Raw genomic sequence first — 19,475 nt, 5'->3', positions numbered from 1 at the left:
TAAGGATGTCACTCTCACCACTTTTATTCAACATAGTACTGAAGTATTAGCCACAGCAATCAGAAGAAATGGAATAAAAGGAATCCAAATTGGTAAGGAAGAAATAAAACTATATTTGCAGATGATATGATACTATAAATAGAAAACCCTGAAGACTCTACCAAAAAACTACTAGAACTGATAAATGAATTCAGTAAAGTCATAAGATATAAAATCAATGTACAGAAATCTGTTGCATTCCTATACACTAATAATGAAGCAGTAGACAGTGAAATTAAGAAAACAATCCCATTTATAGTTGCACCCCAACTTTGGTTAAGTTTATCTATGAATAAACTTAACCAAAAAGTTGAAAGGTCTGCACTCTGAAAACAATAAAATACTGATGAAAGAAATTCAAGATGACATAAAGAAATGGAGAGACATTCCATGCTCATGGTTTGGAAGAACAAAAATATTGTTAAAATGTCTATACTACCTGAAGCAATCTACAGATTTAATGCAATCTCTTATCAAAATATCAAAAGAATTTTTCACAGAACTAGAACAGTCTTAAAATTTGTATGCAACGACAAAGACCTCAAAAAGCCAAAGCAATCTTACAAAAAAAAAAAACCCAAAAAACAAAACAACAAAAAAAGCCCCCACAATTGGAGGCATCACAATTCCAGATATTAAGTTATATTACAAAGCAGTAGTATTTAAAACAGCATGTTACTGGCATGAAAATAGACACATAGATCAGTGGAATAGAATAGAAAACCTAGAAGTAAACCCACAATTATCAATTAATCTTCAACAAAGGAAGAACGAATATACAATGGGAGTAAGATAGTCTTTTCAACAAATGGTGTTGAGAAAACTGGACAGCTATATATAAAAGAATAAAACTGGACCACTTTCTTTCACAATGCACAAAAATAAACTCAAATTGGATTAAAGACCTAAAATGTGAGACCTGGACCCATAAAAATCCTGAGAGAACAAGCAGTAATTTCTCTGACGTTGGCTGTAGCAACATTTTTCTAGATATGTCTTCTGAGGCAAGGGAAACAAAAGCAAAAATAAACTATTGGAACTACATTAAAATAAAAGCCTCTGCACAAAGGAAACAATCAAAACTAGAAGGTAACCTACTTAATGGGAGAAAATATTTGCAAATCATATTTGATAAAGTGCATTTTCCAAAATATTTAAAGAATTGATACAATTCAACACCCCGAAAACAAATAATCCAATTAAAAATGGGCAGAAAACATGAAAAGACATTTTTCCAGATGTCCAGCAGACACCTGGAAAAATTCTCAACCTCAGGGAAATGCAAATCAAAACTACAATGAGATATCACCTCACACTTGTCAGAATGGCTACAATCAAAAACACAAGAAACAAGTGCTGACAAGAATGTGGAGTAAAAGGAACCCTCATGTAGTGTTGGTGGGAATGAAAGCTGGTGCAGCCACTCTGGAAAACAGTATGTAAGTTCCTCAAAAGTTTTTTTAAAAAGATTATTAATTTTTATGGGTGTATATCTTTATTAATAAGTAGTTTATGTAATTTATTATATTTTATCTTTATATTTTTAGTTTTGTGCTATATTCACATTTTTTAATTAAAAAATTTTTTAATGTTTATTTATTTTTGAAAGAGAGAGAGAGAGAGAGAGACAGTGTAAGTGGGAGAGGGGCAGAGGAAGAGGGAGAAATAGAATCCAAAGTAGGATTCAGGCTCTGAATTATCAGTACAGAGCCCCTCATAGGGCTTGAACTCATCAACTGCGAGATCATGACCCGGGACGAAGTTTAACTAGTTTTGGACATTTAACTGACTGAGCCACCCAGGTGGCCCATATTCACATTAAGTACAAGTACTTACAACTTAGTTTCTATTAATTTTTCATACATATATGCTGTATGTCAGCTCCTTTAATATTTAAATATATTATTTTATTTCCATTAAAATAGTAATATACAGTTACACATAGAGTTTTATAAATTGCATCTTACTTATGAGAGAATTTGGATAAAAGTATATTGTGTTCATAATTAAGTCTTTGTAATCATCACAGTTTTGTTTTAATATTAAGTAGAAAAAGAATATGACTGATGTATTTAGAGATGCTCAACACTTAGCCCCTGGGGTTCTCAGCTTCAGCAAAGATCCCTGTGCCCATACTGGATGCAGAAACAACTGGACACCTGGGCCTCAAAGATGAAGTGATGAAGACTGGGCCATTTCAGAGGCAAAAGGTAATGAAGAGATGAGCCAACACTGGGTGGGTGTCTCTGGCTTTGTTGTGATGCAAACTCCAAGGACTTTTTCTCAGTCATGGCCATAAGTGGTTAAGGAATCCTAATAGAGCAGAGATAGAATGGAATCTTAGAATTAATTTGCTTAGAGGATGTAAAGTAATGTGACTTTTTTTGCCTACCGAATTTAAGGGTGTAAGCATAATGTCTATTAGAATTTCATGTACATTTTTTCCTTAAAATAGCTAACTATTTTCATTTCTTACTTAAGTTATAAAAAGTTTAGGGAACTTTTCTTTCCTATTCCCAAGCAGTAACCCACACCTTTGAAATGCTCTGAGTTAAAAATATATATACAACAGAACTCATGGATCAAGGTGCCCAAAAGAAATTAATTTTTTTCAAGAATTTTTTCCATGGATACTTCATAATTTTACTTACTGTTTTTTGATGGGAGCCAAAGTCATCTCTTTCCCACCAGAAGCAGGTCTCTGCAAAGAATAACTAAAACAAGGATAATAACCTTAGAGACATCATTAGCATTTTCAAATTTTATTGCTAACCATCCAGTACATAGTGTGTTCCTTACTCAAGGTCAGTTGTGCACATCATTGTGGTACCATCCCTTACACAAGTTTTGAATTGCCTTTAAAAATGTCAATAAGCTGAAGTAAGCTTTATTTCTAGATAGATGAATAAATAGATGAATTCATTACCATTAATTTGAAGAGTCAGCCTGGTTATACATGAGATAATTAGATGCACTGTAGTTTTAAACAATTTAAAAGAAATTAGAGAAAGGCTGGCTGTGGACCTTAGGATTTGGCTGGGAGGGAAACAATTGAAAACAAGGAATAAACAGTATTCAAAGGGAGAAAGGATATTGCAAATGCTTATTCTCTTTCTAAAATCATTATCTGAAGCAGTTAAAGGATGTATATTCCCACCAAATCTATTTACACTTCACAGATGTTTTAGTACATAAAACAAGAAAAATAAATAAAAGGCATAAAGTATAAAAGGGAGAAAGTAGAGAGTTTTATTACCTTCATTATCATATAAAGGGATTATTTATTGACAGCCTATGGAATCTATAAATATAAAACTACTAAAAGTAATAGCTGAAATAATCAAGGTCTCAGTATATAAATTTAATAGTATCAATTGTATTTCCATACATAAACAATCAGTAATTGAAAATTTAAAATAATATTTATAATAAAAGGACAGATGTAACACAAGATTATAAAATTCCCAAACTGAAAGTAGAAAACAATGCTGAAATTGTGAAAGACCTAAATAAATGGGAGATACATTATGTTCCTGAAGTGGAAAACTCAATATTGTTAACTTATCCGTTCTCCTCAAGTTCATCAATACATTCAATACAACTTCAATCAAAAGCACATCAAGATCTACTTTAGAGATGGACAGAGTACTCCAAATTTATGTGAAATTGAAGAGGTCCTAGAATACCTACAGCCATCTTGAAAAAGAAGAAGAAAGCTAGAGAAATGATAACCATTTGATTTTAAGATTTGCTATAAAAGTACAGTAATTCAAGCAGAGTATTACTGATGTGAGGATGGACAAATGTAATTATGGAGCCGAACAGAGTCCAGAAATAGAATGATCCATATGTGTCCAACTCATACTCAACTCATAAGGCACCAGAAGAATTCAATGGGAAAAATTTAATGAGAATTAGTGAATAAGTAACTTTCATATGAGGAAAAAAAAATGAACCTTGAAACCTACCTCACACTAAACACAAAAAACTGTTTTGAGATGTGTCATAGACCTAAATGTTAAATCTGAACCTATAAAAATTTGGGAGAAAATATGGGAGACTATCTTCATGACCTTGAGAAGGCATCTTAGAAAAGGAAAATCTCTAAGCATATTAAAAATTGGTGAGTTGGACTTCCGTAAAATTATTCTTCAGAAGACAACCTTAAGAAAATAAAGACAGATTTGGACAAACTATTATATATATGGTGCTCTCTCTCTCTATCATTTTACATATATTATATCTATCTATAAATAGATATGTATCAGTTTGTATCTAAAGTATATAATGAATTGTTACACCCAAAAAAATACCCAATAAAATATACAAAAAAGATGAACACATAAGTCACAAAGAAAGGTATATAAATATTCAATAAGTACATGAAATAATGCTCAATATTATGTCATCAGTGAAATGAAAATATAAACCATTTGAAATACCCCTACATGTCTACCAGAATGGTACATTTAAAAGGCAGTCATTTAAAAATATTGGCAATATAGGGAGCAAGAGGAAGTCTCAAACATTGCTGGTGGGAGTGTAAATGTTGCGACCACTTTTTAAAAGGTGTCAGTTTCTTATAAAGTTTGACATGTATTTATCTTGTGACCCAGCAATTCCCCACCTAACCAAGAAAAATGAAAACATATATACACAAAAGGACTTGTGAACAATTTTCATAGAAGTTTAAACTATAATAAACAAAAACTGGAAACATCCCACATAGCCATCAAGATACTAGATAAACAAATTGTGGCATATTCATACAATTGAATAGCACTCAGCAATAAAAATTCCAATATGCATAACAATATGGATGATTGCAAAAACATTATTTTGAGTGAAATACAAAAACAGACATAAAAAATACATACTGTATGATTGCATTTATAAGAATTTCTAAAAAAGGTCAAGTTGTTTATGATGATTGTAATTAGACCATTGTTTGGTGAGGAATGGGGTAGGGACAGAGATTGAAAAGTGGCATGAGGGAAGTTTCTGCAGTTGGGAAATAGCCAGTTTTGAGAGAAGTGTAGGTTAGAGGACTGTATGCATTTTTCTGAAATCATCATACTGAGCACGAAAGATATGTGTATTTTATGTATAGTGTAATTTGAGAAAAATAATAATATAATGGAAGCAAGATTTAGTATTTATAGGTAATAGCCAATCAGAAGTGCCTATCACTAACCCCCCCAAAAAATGCAAGTTAAGTTTGTTAGGATTTCCTATCATATTTCAAAATAATTTCTATGTAAATATATTAATTTACATCGTATTAAAATCAAAGGCAACATATAGAGAAATCTCTGTATATAATATATCTTCACTGAATTTCCTATCCACTACATCTACGACATCTACTCACTTTGATAATGTATTCTTTAATGATAGAAATAGAAACAAAAGTTTAAAACGCATCCTTATATTAGTTTTTGTAGTTAAAATTAAGTGTGTTATCATGTGAAAAATTTAACACAGTTTAATTACTTACAAATTATTCCTTTAAAATATCTGGATTTCAAAGTGTTATATAAAATTGGTGATTTCTTCAGATATGTGAATAGAAATATATTAAGATAGCATGTTATTTAAATAATTTTTCTATTCTAGCCTTCTAAAAATACTATTATGTTGTATTTAATGTTTGTTACCTTGATCCTTTTACATAATATATTTAGTATCCTTACCCCAACTATAGTATTATTTTAATTGGAAAAACTATATTAAAATCATATATGTGATAGAACAGCTTTGAAAGTAGAGAAATTTAAGGAAATATTCAAGCATGAGTGATTTTTTTAATGAATTAGCAACAGAGTTGGCTTATATTTATCTCTAAGGATACTTACATTAAAATTAAGTATAGTGATTATACCAGAATGTTATATTCATTTTGAAGCAAGAAATCTCTTGGATAAATGGATTTACTGAGAAAGACAAGTGAACCAATATATTTCTTAAGTTAGAAATTTTTATTTTTTTCAAATGTCATAGTAATAATTAGCATGAATTAATATAAACTTATTATATACTCTGCCTACAAAACTTACATTTTTTATTCTTCTTGATGTTAGTACATATATTCATGCCTAAAAAATGTTCATTTTTTAAAATACATATTTCTGTTTTTAACTATAAGCTTTTCATAGCAGTAATATAACAAGATGATATTGTTTTTATTATTTCAGTGGTATATGTATATATATCTTATAAGTATCTTACACCTCATACATATATAAAATCTTATAAATGTTAATACCGCTTTTAAAAATATATAGAGACAGTGAACTATATTACAAAAGAAAGAAGTTACAATACCAGAAGATGCTGCTTCTAGTTCATGTTCTGCCTCATGTATATCAAAATCTATCACATAAGCTTTCTGAGCCCTGAAAATTTGATGTTAATAACATCTTTCTAACCAGGATGTTGGAGGATTACATATTTTGGGGATCATATGTTAGAAGGATTACTTTGGAAAGAACCTTGTAAACTTTAGAGTTCTGTAAAGATATTAGGAATTATTATATCATTAAGTGTAAGTGAATACATGAAATGTTTGTGTTGGTAGAGTAAGGCATGCTGTTTTATCATTATACTTTACACTAGAATGAAGAAATGACAATTATAAATTATTGACTATAAATAATGAAAATAGGTATTATAGAATACATGTTACTTCCCAGGAACTACTATAAATAGCTATTCTTATTAACTAATTCTGACTTAGATAGGATACTTATTTTATCCAGGGTCACACATCTGTAGCTGTGCTCTTAACTGCAACAATATGCACTGTGTTGTATACTATAAATCTTTTATATGTATTAATTGCATTGATTCACATTGGTGCAAAAAAGATCATTAGATGGAGTGCATTAACTAGATTATTTTTAATATTTAGAAGAAAACACCACATTGCTTTTTATTTTAATTTATTGAAGGAAACTATTCCTGTATTTCGTTTCTCCTGTGTTTAGGGAAAGCTTATGTAAGTTATTAGTTTATCTCACTATTTCCTTTGGCATATCAAAATATATTCAATTTTGAGAAGATAAACCAAATAGTTACTTGCATTTATAGGACAATATTATTTGTTTCTTTCAAAACAAACTTGATTTTTAGAGTTTAGTTTCCCACAAGCAAAAAAGCATCAGAAAATCTAAACAACCAACAGTGAAGAAATAAATTGGGAAACTTCCACATTGAAGATATGATGGAATGACATAGGTTAGATTTACGTTCCCAACTTAACCAGAAAACTAGGCAAATATACAGCGTGGAGGGTGGTGATGGTGATGGTAGTGAAGTTTTTCAGACATTGGACAGTGGGTAGCACAAGGCAATGATCCCAGCCATAGTAAAGCTGAGAGAATTCATTACCAGTGGGCCAATACTATGATACATGTTAAGGAAATCTTTCAAGAAGATGGTATAAAAATGAGGTGAGCCCCATGATTCCACCAGCTGACTGGCTATAGAGAATTTCCAATCCTCGATAGAAAGATGGGAGCCCAGATAGAGACAAGAAGTCTTCTTGAATTGAGGAGATAGAAAGTATAGCTTGGGGAGGCCAAAGAGGCTAGAATTTGTGGGGAAGAGTAGAGAAGAGAGATGAAGACACTTGAGAGAGAGAGAGAGAGAGAGAGAGAGAGAGAGGAGAGAGAGAGAGAGAGGAGTGTGAGAGAGATTGGGAGAGACAGAGAGAGGGAAAGAAAAGTGGAGGGGGTAGGGCAGGAGGGGAGAGAAGAGGAGATAGGAGATATACTAGGGGTTAGTGAAGAATCAGGTAACTATCATATACTGTTGTTGTTGGGAGTATAAATTAATCACTTTAGAGAGTAATTTGGTATAATTTCACTAGTGCACACAGCCTAACTCAACATTTAAATACTTAGTGAACATTCTAGAGTAATTTGCAAAGTTGCATAAGGAAAGATATATAAAGGATGTGTTTTTTTTTGCAAGAAAGAAGGTGGCTCACTTGAGATTAGCAGAGTATTCCCCTTGTCTTTGGTTGGGTATCGATTGACACACACTTGAGAGAAAACTGCTCTTCTTTGATTTCTGGTATTAATAGTTTGTATGCTCTCTCTTTTTAATCTTAGTTAGCCTGGCTCGAAGCTTGTTGATTTTACTGATCTTTTCAGAGAGCCAGTTTTTGGTTTCATTTATTTTACCAGTTGATTTCCTATTTTCAATTTCATTGATTTCTACTCTGAAGAGAGCTGATTGGAGTTGAATATTTCCATTTCCTTGGTTCAGTTGGGCTCTAATAATACTCTGGCCTGTTAGGTTCTGGTTAATTAGTTTCTCCTGAGGACAGGCCTTGTTAAGAATGCAGTGTTCTAGAGTATTTCAAAATGATTCCCTTCCCCTCTCCCTGCAGGGTGCACAATGGGATTTTTCTCTGATATTTACAGGGAGAACCTGGATAATCTGGAGATGAATCTCACAGAATTGTGGAGGCTCCCCTATGACTGGGTACCCTGGAGTTTTTAACTCTCAGAGTTCCTTACACTGACCCTGAAGGAATTACCCAATTATAGTTCAGGTTTTCCTACTCTGGCCTGGATTCCTGTTGCAGTTTCCACTTGTGAATCTCTGCTTTGGTAAGCCATGACCTGCTATTTTTACTTGTCTGTTTCTCCAGTCTTTGGGAATTGTACCTCTTAAATCCATTTCCCTATTTTTGTCCATCCTCCAACCTCTTCCTCTCTGACAGCCATCAGTTTGTTTTGTGTATCTTTAAATTTATTTCTGTTTTGTCTGTTTTGTTTGCTTTGTGTTTTAAATTCCATATATAAGTGAAATCACATGGTGTTTGTCTTTTCTCTGATTTATATTTCACTTAGCATAATACCCTCTAAGTCCATCCACGTTGTTGCAGATGGCAAAATTTCATCCTCTTTTATGGATGAGTAATATTCCATTGTGTATGTATACTACATATTCCTTATCCATTCATCTATTAATGGACATTTAGTAGTCCACCTTACTGTTAAGAATTTATAAGAAAAAAATGCTATTCAGAAGTATATATCCTTTATTTATAATAAGGATTACTGTGCTGTATTGATTTTATGAAACATGTCTTTAAGCATTTATACTTATAAATTTAATTTCAAAATGCCCTTAGGCATCATGGTGCAACAAAGGAGATTAATTAGTGACAACTCAGATTGACTGATGAGACTAATAGAAGATTTAGCAACCAATAGATTTTGCTTAGTGTTATTTCCAGGAGGAAACATTTAATCTACTATTGAGTGGAGATGAAATTTTGATTTTTAACAGATATATTCATTCATAGTATTCCTAGTCATATTATTTGGCATTATATATATATATATATGTATATATATATATATGTGTGTGTGTGTGTGTGTGTGTGTGTGTGTGTGTATGTACAAGCATATTTCTATATACACCACATACCTAGTCACTTTTATTTAGGATGATTATATTGTGTGTATATATGCACATATACATATTTGTATTCATATACACATACAAATGTACCTATACACACTCATATTTATACAGACACTTCTTATTGTTTCTGCAGCATACTTCATAGTCAAAGTTTGGTGAAATGTTTATTAGTATTTTTTCAAGAGAAGAAAGAAGTTCTCCAGAGGTTGAATTAGTTCCTTTTTAAGTGTTTGTATCTTCGTGGACACTTCCTTTGTTAGTTTGCATGTGTCTCGTCAGTAGTAAAGGTGTATATTTCACGCTTTAGTGGGCACAGCTGGACCTTACCACCTGGTACTTTTTTATTCAGCTTTAGAAAAGTTATAAATAGGTCAGCCTTCCAAGAAGTACTCTTTGTGAAAGAATATTCTTCGATTAATAGTTATGTTGATATTTTCCTTCAACTGGTCTTAATACCTATCAACGTTCCAAGTTTGTATGTGTTCCCACATGTAATTCTTTATCTATATATATATAATTGATTAATATATTTCATTCCAGTCCTTATTATAGTAACTATTTGTCATGGATGCACAGCTCTATTTTTTAACCCTTGGCAAGATGCTCAAAAGTTTTTCTCGATATCTTCATTTGCAGCATGATAACACAATCTACTTCACAGGATTGTGATGACAGTATTTTAGTACACTTGAGCACTTACAACAGTTCATAGTACATAGTAGTCACTCAGTAACTGCTAATTAATATTTAATATTTGTTATAAAGGCTAATGTTAAATACTTTGTCATAAATTGTTAACTTTATAGCATTGGCATCCCTGCATTATATTCTGTCAGTTTTACCTTCACAGAGACTTTTGTATGGAGACATTTATGTCTCCAGAATCACTAATCTCTAACCCTTTACATAGACCACTATAATATCTTTTAAAAATATTTGTCTTTAGACTTTAATGATTAGCCAATATACACATTGCCAATATAATTTATTTATAAAACAAATATCTATGCATACCATTACTCTTCAAGTCTTCAATGGGTTTTTCTAATAATGAACTACAATATTCTAAGTATGGCATACAAACCTTTTGGTGGTTTTGTTTTGAACATTATTAATAATCAAGTAAAATCTTCTGCCATCCCAGAAATCTTCACGAATGTGAAAAGGAAAGAAAATAGTTTTATTATTTATTATTGAGTAAGCATTAAAACAGATTGCAGTGTACATCATAGGCCATCAGCTAAAGACATTACAAAGACAGAAAGAAGTCTCATGCTTTCATACAACCAGGCAAATACAATCTATACATACAAGTTCATTATTTTATTCAAAGGAAAAATAATCTCAGGTCTCCAAGACAAGCAAAAAGTTACCACTTGTATCCAAATGTCTAGAAACATAGGGAGACAGGACACAATCTTCCCTGATGTTCACATTTCAAAAAGATGGACCCTAAGAAAATTTCCTGAGATGCAAAACTAGCAAAAGTCCTATTTAGCTTTTAAAAGATTTTCATACCTTTCTGGAGTGCCTGGCTGGCTTAGTTGGTAGAACATGCAACTCTTGATCTTGGGGTTGTGAGTTCAAGCCACACGTTGGGTGTAGAGCTTACTTTAAATTAAAAAAAAATACACACACACACACGCGCGCGCGCGCACACACACACACACACACACACACACACACACACACGGGGCACCTGGGTGGCTCAGTCGATTTGAGTGTGTGACTCTTGATTTCAGCTCAGGTCATGATCTCACAGTTTGTGAGACCAAGCCCCACATTGGGCTCTGTGCTGACAGCACAGGGCCTGCTTGGGATTCTCTCTCTCTCCCTATCTCTCTACCCCTCTCCCACCCACATTCTCTCTCTCTCTCTCTCTCTCTCTCTCTCTCTCTCTCTCTCTCTCTCCCTCTCTCCTCTCTCTCTCTCTCCCTCTCTCCTCTCTCTCTCTCTCTCAACAAATAAACATTTAAAAAATATTTTAAAAATAAAAATAAATAAAAGATTTGCATACATTTCAAAGAGATAGAAAAGATTTGCAATTACAAGCTTAAATTACAAGGAAGTACTATAAGAAAAAGAGAGAGGGAAATTCTTTTTCAAATTTGGTGCTAGGGAAAATTAAATTTTTTAAAGATTTGTTATTACTCCTAACTCTTGTCACAGTTTTTCATGTTAGCTTAATTTTCTGGCAATTTCCTATACCACCCTGAAGCACATTGTGTTTGTACTAATTTCCACCATACCTTGATACTTCCATGACTTTACTGATATAGTTTTTCCCTCCTCCTAAAACATCCTTCCTTTCTTTGTCTTTCTGAAACATCTAGGCATTTCTCAAGGATCAGGCCAAATATCACTTTATTTATACATTTGTAAATATCAGAACTGTTGTATCTAGTGGGAAAAAAAGTATATATATGTAAAAAACATACTGTTTACAAGCAAAGATATATCACAGCATACACAAAGTATATTTCTTATAAAAGAGACAAGTTTGGAGTGCCTGGGTGGACAGTCAGTTAAGCGTTAAACTCGTGATTTTGGCTCAGGTCATGATCTCACAGTTCATGAATTCAAGCTGTTTGTCGGGCACTGTGCTGAGTGTGGAGTCTGCTTGGGATTCTCTCCCTCCTCTCTGTGCCTCCCCCACTTACATGTATATGCTCTCTCTCAAAATAAATAAATTTAAATGAATGAATGAATGAATGAGACGAGTTTGATAGGTTTATATATAGAATAGTACTGGGGGTGCCCGGATGGCTCAGTGGGTTAAGTGGCCAACTTGATTTCAGCTCAGGTCATGATCTCATGCTTCATAAGGAATTCTGCTTTGGGCTCCATGCTGTCAGTGGAGTCTGCTTGAGATTCTCTCTCTCTCCTTCTCTGCCCCTGCCCCACTCACACTTTTTTTTCTCTCTCCCTGTCACAAAATGAATAAAGTTTTTTAAAAAAAGAATAATACTGGACATATGTGATCAAATATGGCAAATGTGAATAGGTGCATGAAAAATATACAAATTTTAATGCTTTTATTTTTTTACTTGAACCTCACCAAGCAGGAAGTGAATATGCAGAATAGGAAAATAATGTACACATAGGTTACTTGTCAATGTACTACAAAGTCTCCTTAATTTGGAAGAGGAGAGAGTCATAATTCTGTATATCAGCTGTGAGCACAAGACCACAAACAGCTGCTTCTGATCCCTATGTTGCCCTTCAACTTTCCAATTTGGAGGATCCATAAACACAGCAAGATGAATGAGATAGGGATTTGAGGCTTCCCAATTTTTGGTGAGCCATTATAAAACTTGCCTCTCCAACATATTTATAAGTTATGATAAATGTGCTGGCAATTTACTTTGTAGTATAATCAGCCACATTTCACCTGAGAGTTGTATGTACGCTTATGTAACTTTGACTTATCTGAGTTTTTATTTGAAAGTGTTTAGTCATCCTTTTCTTCAACCTTATCTAGCATCATGTCTAAAGCAGGAAATTGAGAAACCTCATATTTAATTTCCTAAGAATAAAATTTCATTGCTTTGATAATATATTTAAGTTTATAGCAATCTACAAGAGCCCTGGTTTGTTTTTATGTCTATGGATATTTTTAAGTATTAGTTGTCAAATGTCAGATAACATGTACTGCCAATTAGTTTTTTTCTGACCAATGAAACAAACTTTGTCTTAAAATGGGTTTTTTTGGAACACTGAAAAACTGAAAAAATGAAAGTGAAAATTGATTATATTTCAATGATAGGAAACAATATCCAAATTGGAATGAATTACAGAAACTCATAAACCATTTGCCAAGTGGTCTGAGATTGTGTCCCACTAGCACATAGAGGAGAGAAACAGATAATAGGAAATCTAGACACAAAGACCTGGGTATCTGAAGAGGTGTTATGGGAGCATAGGAAGGGGATTCAGGCCTGAATCCAAATTAGCCTCCAGCACTGATGAGCTGCTTGCTTTTGAGTGTGTTGAATTTCATTCTTGGTGCATGTACACTTTCCATCTGAGAAAAATTTGCCTCTAAGAGTTGTAGAGAACTGAATTGAGATATGTCCTAAATGGTATTTCAATGCCTAGAATGTCTTAAGATCTTAACCAAACTTACTCCTGTTTTACTCTTTTTCTGAACCTTCTGCTAGGAAAAACCTAATGTTTGATGCCTTAGCAACTGTGAAAGGTAGATTTATTCACGAAAAGAACAAATAATTTGGGAGTGCCTGGATGATTCAGTCACTGGAGCATCCGACTCTTGATCTTGAAATTGTGAGTTCAAGTCCCACATTTAGTGTAGAGATTACTTAAAGAAAAGAATAAATAACTGTAATATGGATGATCCATATGTTGTTAATAAGCAAAGCTCCATCTTACTTGCTTTTTATATAAGATGTATCTTGTTTTCAAAATTTAGCTCTGACATTGGTGAATAAATTTTACAAGGAGAATAAAATATAAGGAAGATAATAGTACCTGAATTACAGAGTTATTTTGAAGATCAAATAGCTAATATAAGTTTAAAAAAAAAGATAACAAAAGCCTAATCTAAAACATAGAAGGCACTTATAAGTGATACTTTTGATTAGGCTGCTTATGTTGTTGATTTGACAAAATTAGTGTTGATGATGATGAAGTTATCTCCATATTTTAACACTGAATAGAGCATATTCAAGCTTATTTTTTTAATGTATTTACTCTCGTAGGCGAGAAGAAGAAATTAATGATGTAAACCATACATTTATTAAAATATTTCAGTTTTTTTTCCACTAGATTCTACTTTTTAAAAATTTTAATGTGAATATAAACAATCACCCTTTCATCAAGTAGATCAGACTTATCATTGGTAGAGTTAGTCTGAATACTGAAACAGGAGCAGACATCTTAATTATGACATTAAATGACAAAAAAACACAAGTGGGTATATTCAGTACCAGTTTTATGCTGCTGACAGAATTGCTCATGTTTGACTGTTGGGAGAATGCTATTTATGCAGTTGCACTAATGATGATTCCACTGGAACTAGAGTCTTCGTGTCATATTAACCCCTATAAAGGAAACCCTGCACTGCTTAACTTTTCTCCTTCTTTCTCATGGTATCTTTCATCATATCATTACATGTGTCTCCATAGAAACAGAAAGCATTTTTCTTAAAAGACAAAAGGTGAATGATTCCTGCCTAATCCCATCATTATTCTTCAGAGATTACTTTATTTTATTGCAAGTGAAAATGCTTTCAAAAGCAGTCTCTACTCTGCAATTAAGAACAGGGCAGTTTAATCCTTGCAATAAAGCTGAACCAACAGCAGCTAAGAACTGTTTTATTAACTTCCTAGAGGATTTTTAGCTACGTAACATTAAAGGGTGCCTCATAGTAAACTAAATTCCAGGGGAAAAAAATAGTATATTTCAACCACATATGAAATGTCAGGAAAGCCCCTAAGGAGGTATGATATATTTGGTCTTCTTAAGTACCTATCAACAAAATGACACCATGTAGTATCTGTTTATCGCAGGCTGACACTCTACCAGTTCTTAAATATTTGAGATTGATATTTAAGATTAATAAAAATGCTGATAATAATTTATGGTTTCTGGCTACTTAGTACAGAAATTGTATGGATCAGGGACCATCTCTCAAATGCATGAAGCTTTTGCATATTTCTGTTTTCATTATTGCTTTTGCATATTTTTAAATAAACACATATGGTTTACAATCCATATTACAAAATATTACATTGATTCATCTACTTCCTTTCAAAAGCATCATACAAAAATCATCAATGACCTCTCATGTCCCATACCCTGATATTTAGGGCTTTCTATTTTTATAAGCAATTGCCTGTTTTCTGTCCTCCTTTATTGCCTCTTAAAAATATATGGATAGGCATGTGGTGTCTGTAGTTTGCAGCAGATGGAAGGAGTTCAAAACGTCCTAGAAAAAAATCTACAAAAATATTAACATTTCATGCAGACAGTTATCAAAAGCTTCACAAATTGGTATTGGAATTTTGAGAAGATGCAAATGACTTTAGGAGTAGAGAATTAATAGGATGTGTGTGTGTGTGTGTGTGTGTGTGACGCATGTATGTACATATGTATATATGGTGTGTAACTGTTTGATGTACTTAATTTATTTCTCTGGGTTTATGAAACATGATTAATTTCAGTCAAAATTAGAAGAAAATACAAAAGATAAGTTTTTGGTTTCCTCCAATGTAATTGTTATTACATTTTCTTCTTTGGTAAAGTGGGTTAATTGTGTTGAAGTAGGGTAATCATGTGTATACTTCCTTTTGTTTTTTGAGTCTTTAAAGTGTGGTTAACTTATTTTTTAAATAAAAGGCTGAAAATTAAAAATGATGCAAAAGAATACATGGCTGTAAGCAGGTGACAGAAGCTGCTACAATCCCCTTTTCTTTCTTTACTAATGAACAGATCTTTAAATTTTAGCTGGATGCTAGGCCACTTAGAATATAGACTAGAATATGAGGCTTTATCACAGCAGGTTGAATACATGTGACTAATCCTGATTAACATCGTGCTAATCTAAGTAATGGATGCATGAACTTGAAATGACAGCATGTAGCCTAAGTGCCTTTTTCCTTTTCTCCCTGGCTCAAACACAGCTTTGGTTGTGATCCCTTTGTGGACAAGGTGAATTTGAGTTGTGCCATAAAATGGGTGAGCAATAAGTTAGAAGGAACTTGAATCTCTGACATATTGCTATTATAGACAGGTCACTCTTAATTCTGGTTCTTTCTTGGAGCAGCTGAACTTGTATTCTCATTAATGTAGAATGCCTTATATGTAAGTGCAAATATTCACTCAATTAACAAATACTTACTGAGAGTTAACTATATATCAACAACTGATTCTTTCATGGTAATTAAATTCTTGTGCGATAGGGAGATAATAAAAACAATATAAATAAGTATGGAAGTAAAAGCAGGTTGTAATAAATAAGGGCTTTTCATTTAGACAGTTTTGCAATTTAGAATACTAGAAGATTAGAGTTTGAGAAGGTGCCAGTGGTTTTAAGCGTCGAAAGTGATAACAATACACAAATTCAAACTAGATAATAATGTAATATTTGAAGAGAATAAGGTATTGAAGATATGATATTGCCAGAAAAGAATAGTAACAAGTTTGAAATGACTGAAGGACACGTTGAAGCTACAAATTGGTGATAATAACTTCCTTGTTTAATGGGATGTATTCAGAAGTTGGTATATATATTTATAAATGTATATGAATAAATATAAAAGTTATAAGAAGAAAATAATATATAATATTGAAGCAAGATAAATGGTACCTTAAAACATAATGCTTAAAAATTATAAAGCCATCAGAAAATACAAATTATACTCCTTAATGAAGGAATGGAAACTCAAGCTTATTGGATAAGGGTAGACAGACATAACTGCTATATTTTTACACTAAATATGAAATTTAAAATCTATATAAGAAGTAGAGCTACATAAAAAATTTAATATGCAATTCTAGGAAAACATTTACATATATCTTTGAAAGCAATATGTATTTATTTCATATTAGATTTTAGCTCTGGCCAATATTTATAATATATTATTTTTATGAAAATAGTCCTTTGATGATATAACTTAAAATTTATCTATTTTCTATGTATATCTGCTTTAATCTTTAAAAAAAAATAACAGTTTTGACTGTTATGCCATGGACAGATGCCTGAATATTTAATGGACCAATTCATAGCATGCACAAAATGAGACAAAATATTGAGCTATTTTCAAGAAGCAAAAATACCTTGAAGAATAATTCTGACTTATTAAGAAATCAGACATTGAAAATCATGACATGATTGTCTGCAAAGTGCCTTAAAAAAACAATAATTGTTAGTTCATGCTTTTAAATTTGTTAATAAAAAAAAACCTTTTTTCAAACTCTTCTCTCTTGCTGTGAATTGAATCTTTTATTTCATTGGCATAGTCTAGTCAAAAGCTTAAAGCAATTATACACAGATGTGAAATCCAGTGACCTCTAATTAGCCTTATTTCAAGCCATGCCCTTGACAAAGAGCAGCATCACCTTAGGAAAGAATTAAAGGATAAGCAGATGCTCAGTAAGTATTTGTTGAATGAGTAATTTTAATACCTGTGTCATGTCTCAGCATTGAACACAGTTTAATTATAGTCAACTGAAGGTTAAATTGTTGAGATGGATCTTGTTGCTATCTTTATAAGGAATATGAACAAAATACTGTATACACAGTTATTAATTTATATTAAAGTAGAAGTATGTTTGAATATATAGAGACAAGTTTAAGACTTCTGGATGCATACTTAAATATGGAATTATAAAATAAGCCCTATTAAGTTGATATTATCTAAAGCCAATCTCTTCACTTGGTCACTACATCCCATCTTCTCTTTCTACTCAAGAATTTTGGCCTACAGTTATTTTCTCTCATGTCATAAATTTTCCCTTCTGTACTGGATTATCCCCAGTAACATATAAACAAGATATTATTTATTCCATCTTTAAAAAAATAATGAATAAGCATAAACTTTTGTTCAATATATTGTTTCTCTTTACAGCATCGATCCTCAAAAGAATTCTTGGGGTGCCTGTCTGGCTCAGTCAGTAGAGCACGTGACTCTTGATTTCAGGGTTATGAGCTCAAGCCCCATGTTGGGGGTAGAGAACTTAAAAAGAAAAAAAAAAAAAGAATTATCTACATCGTCAGTCTCTAATAACTCTCCTCCCATTAACTCTCTCCAACCACCCCAAACCGTATTCCCCTATAATTCCCAGTGAAACTACTCTTGAACTCTCTGTTGCTAATGGTTGATTCTTTCAATTCATTAATTTACTGTGTGCTTTATCTTGTTATATAGTTTCTTCACTTGGCTCCTGAAAACCACATTTCATTGCTTTTTCTCCTACTTCACTGAGAAGAGTTTTTGTTTGTTTGTTTGTTTGTTTGTTTGTTTACTTATGTTTTATTGATTCTTTCTCTTCCCCTAGAACTCTTAAGCATGGAGTGATCCATGCCTTAGTCTTTGGCCCCTTTCTGTGCTACCTACAGTCTCTTTGCTAATTTCATTTAGTCTCCTGGTATTGTATAACATTTGTATGCCAACTGCTTTCTACATTTATATTTTTAGACCATTTTCTCTAGCTCCAGCCTCATATATCAATTGCCTTCTTGATAAAGCTGATAGGCATGTGAAACACAATGTGCTTGCCTGAAACCAGACCCTTCTGATCTCTCCCCATCCTAAATTTGTTCCTAACCCAGACTGCCCCAGCTCAGTGATTACAATTTTATCCTGTATGTTTCTCAAGACAAAAACCTTAGTGTCACTGACTCCATTTTTTCCTTGTCATACCACATTCAGTCTGTCATGAAATCTTATTTGCTTTCCTTTAGAAATATACCTAACATCACATTTCTTTCACCATCTCCATTTTGTTCAAGCTACCCATCATCTCTTCTTTGAATTAGTTTATTAGTTTCTCAACTAGTCTTGCTCTTTCTCATTTTGCCCCCCCCCCATACTTTGTATCAGCAACACAACACCCAAAATTATGATTTTCATAAAATACATATCAGATGATGTTACTTCCTCTGCTTGAAAGTCTTCTCAGGGCTCCTGATTTCACTCGCTGCAGATGTTGAAGCCCTGCAAAGACCTTATGAGTTGGTCTCTTGCTTCTCCTCTCACCTCATCTCCTATTGCTCCCTCTCTTGCCCACTCCTCCAGTCAGAGTGACCTTTTTCTTCAGATATACCAAGACAATAGGGATACCACTAACTAAATGTCCTTATTGAGGTAGTTTCCTCAGAGTGGAACTCCATTCCTTGGGAATCTGTATGATTTACAATCTCATATTGGTCATTGTTCAAACATCACCTTCTCACTGATGTTTACCCTGGCCATGCTAATATAAAATTGTTACCCAGCAACCCTCCCTCTACTATATTCTTGTCAGTCTTCACT

Source organism: Panthera pardus, unplaced genomic scaffold, assembly GCF_024362965.1.
Source record: "Panthera pardus isolate Hobbes unplaced genomic scaffold, ASM2436296v1 HiC_scaffold_10, whole genome shotgun sequence".
Taxonomy (NCBI): domain Eukaryota; kingdom Metazoa; phylum Chordata; class Mammalia; order Carnivora; family Felidae; genus Panthera; species Panthera pardus.
Note: the sequence above shows the minus strand (reverse complement) of the source record.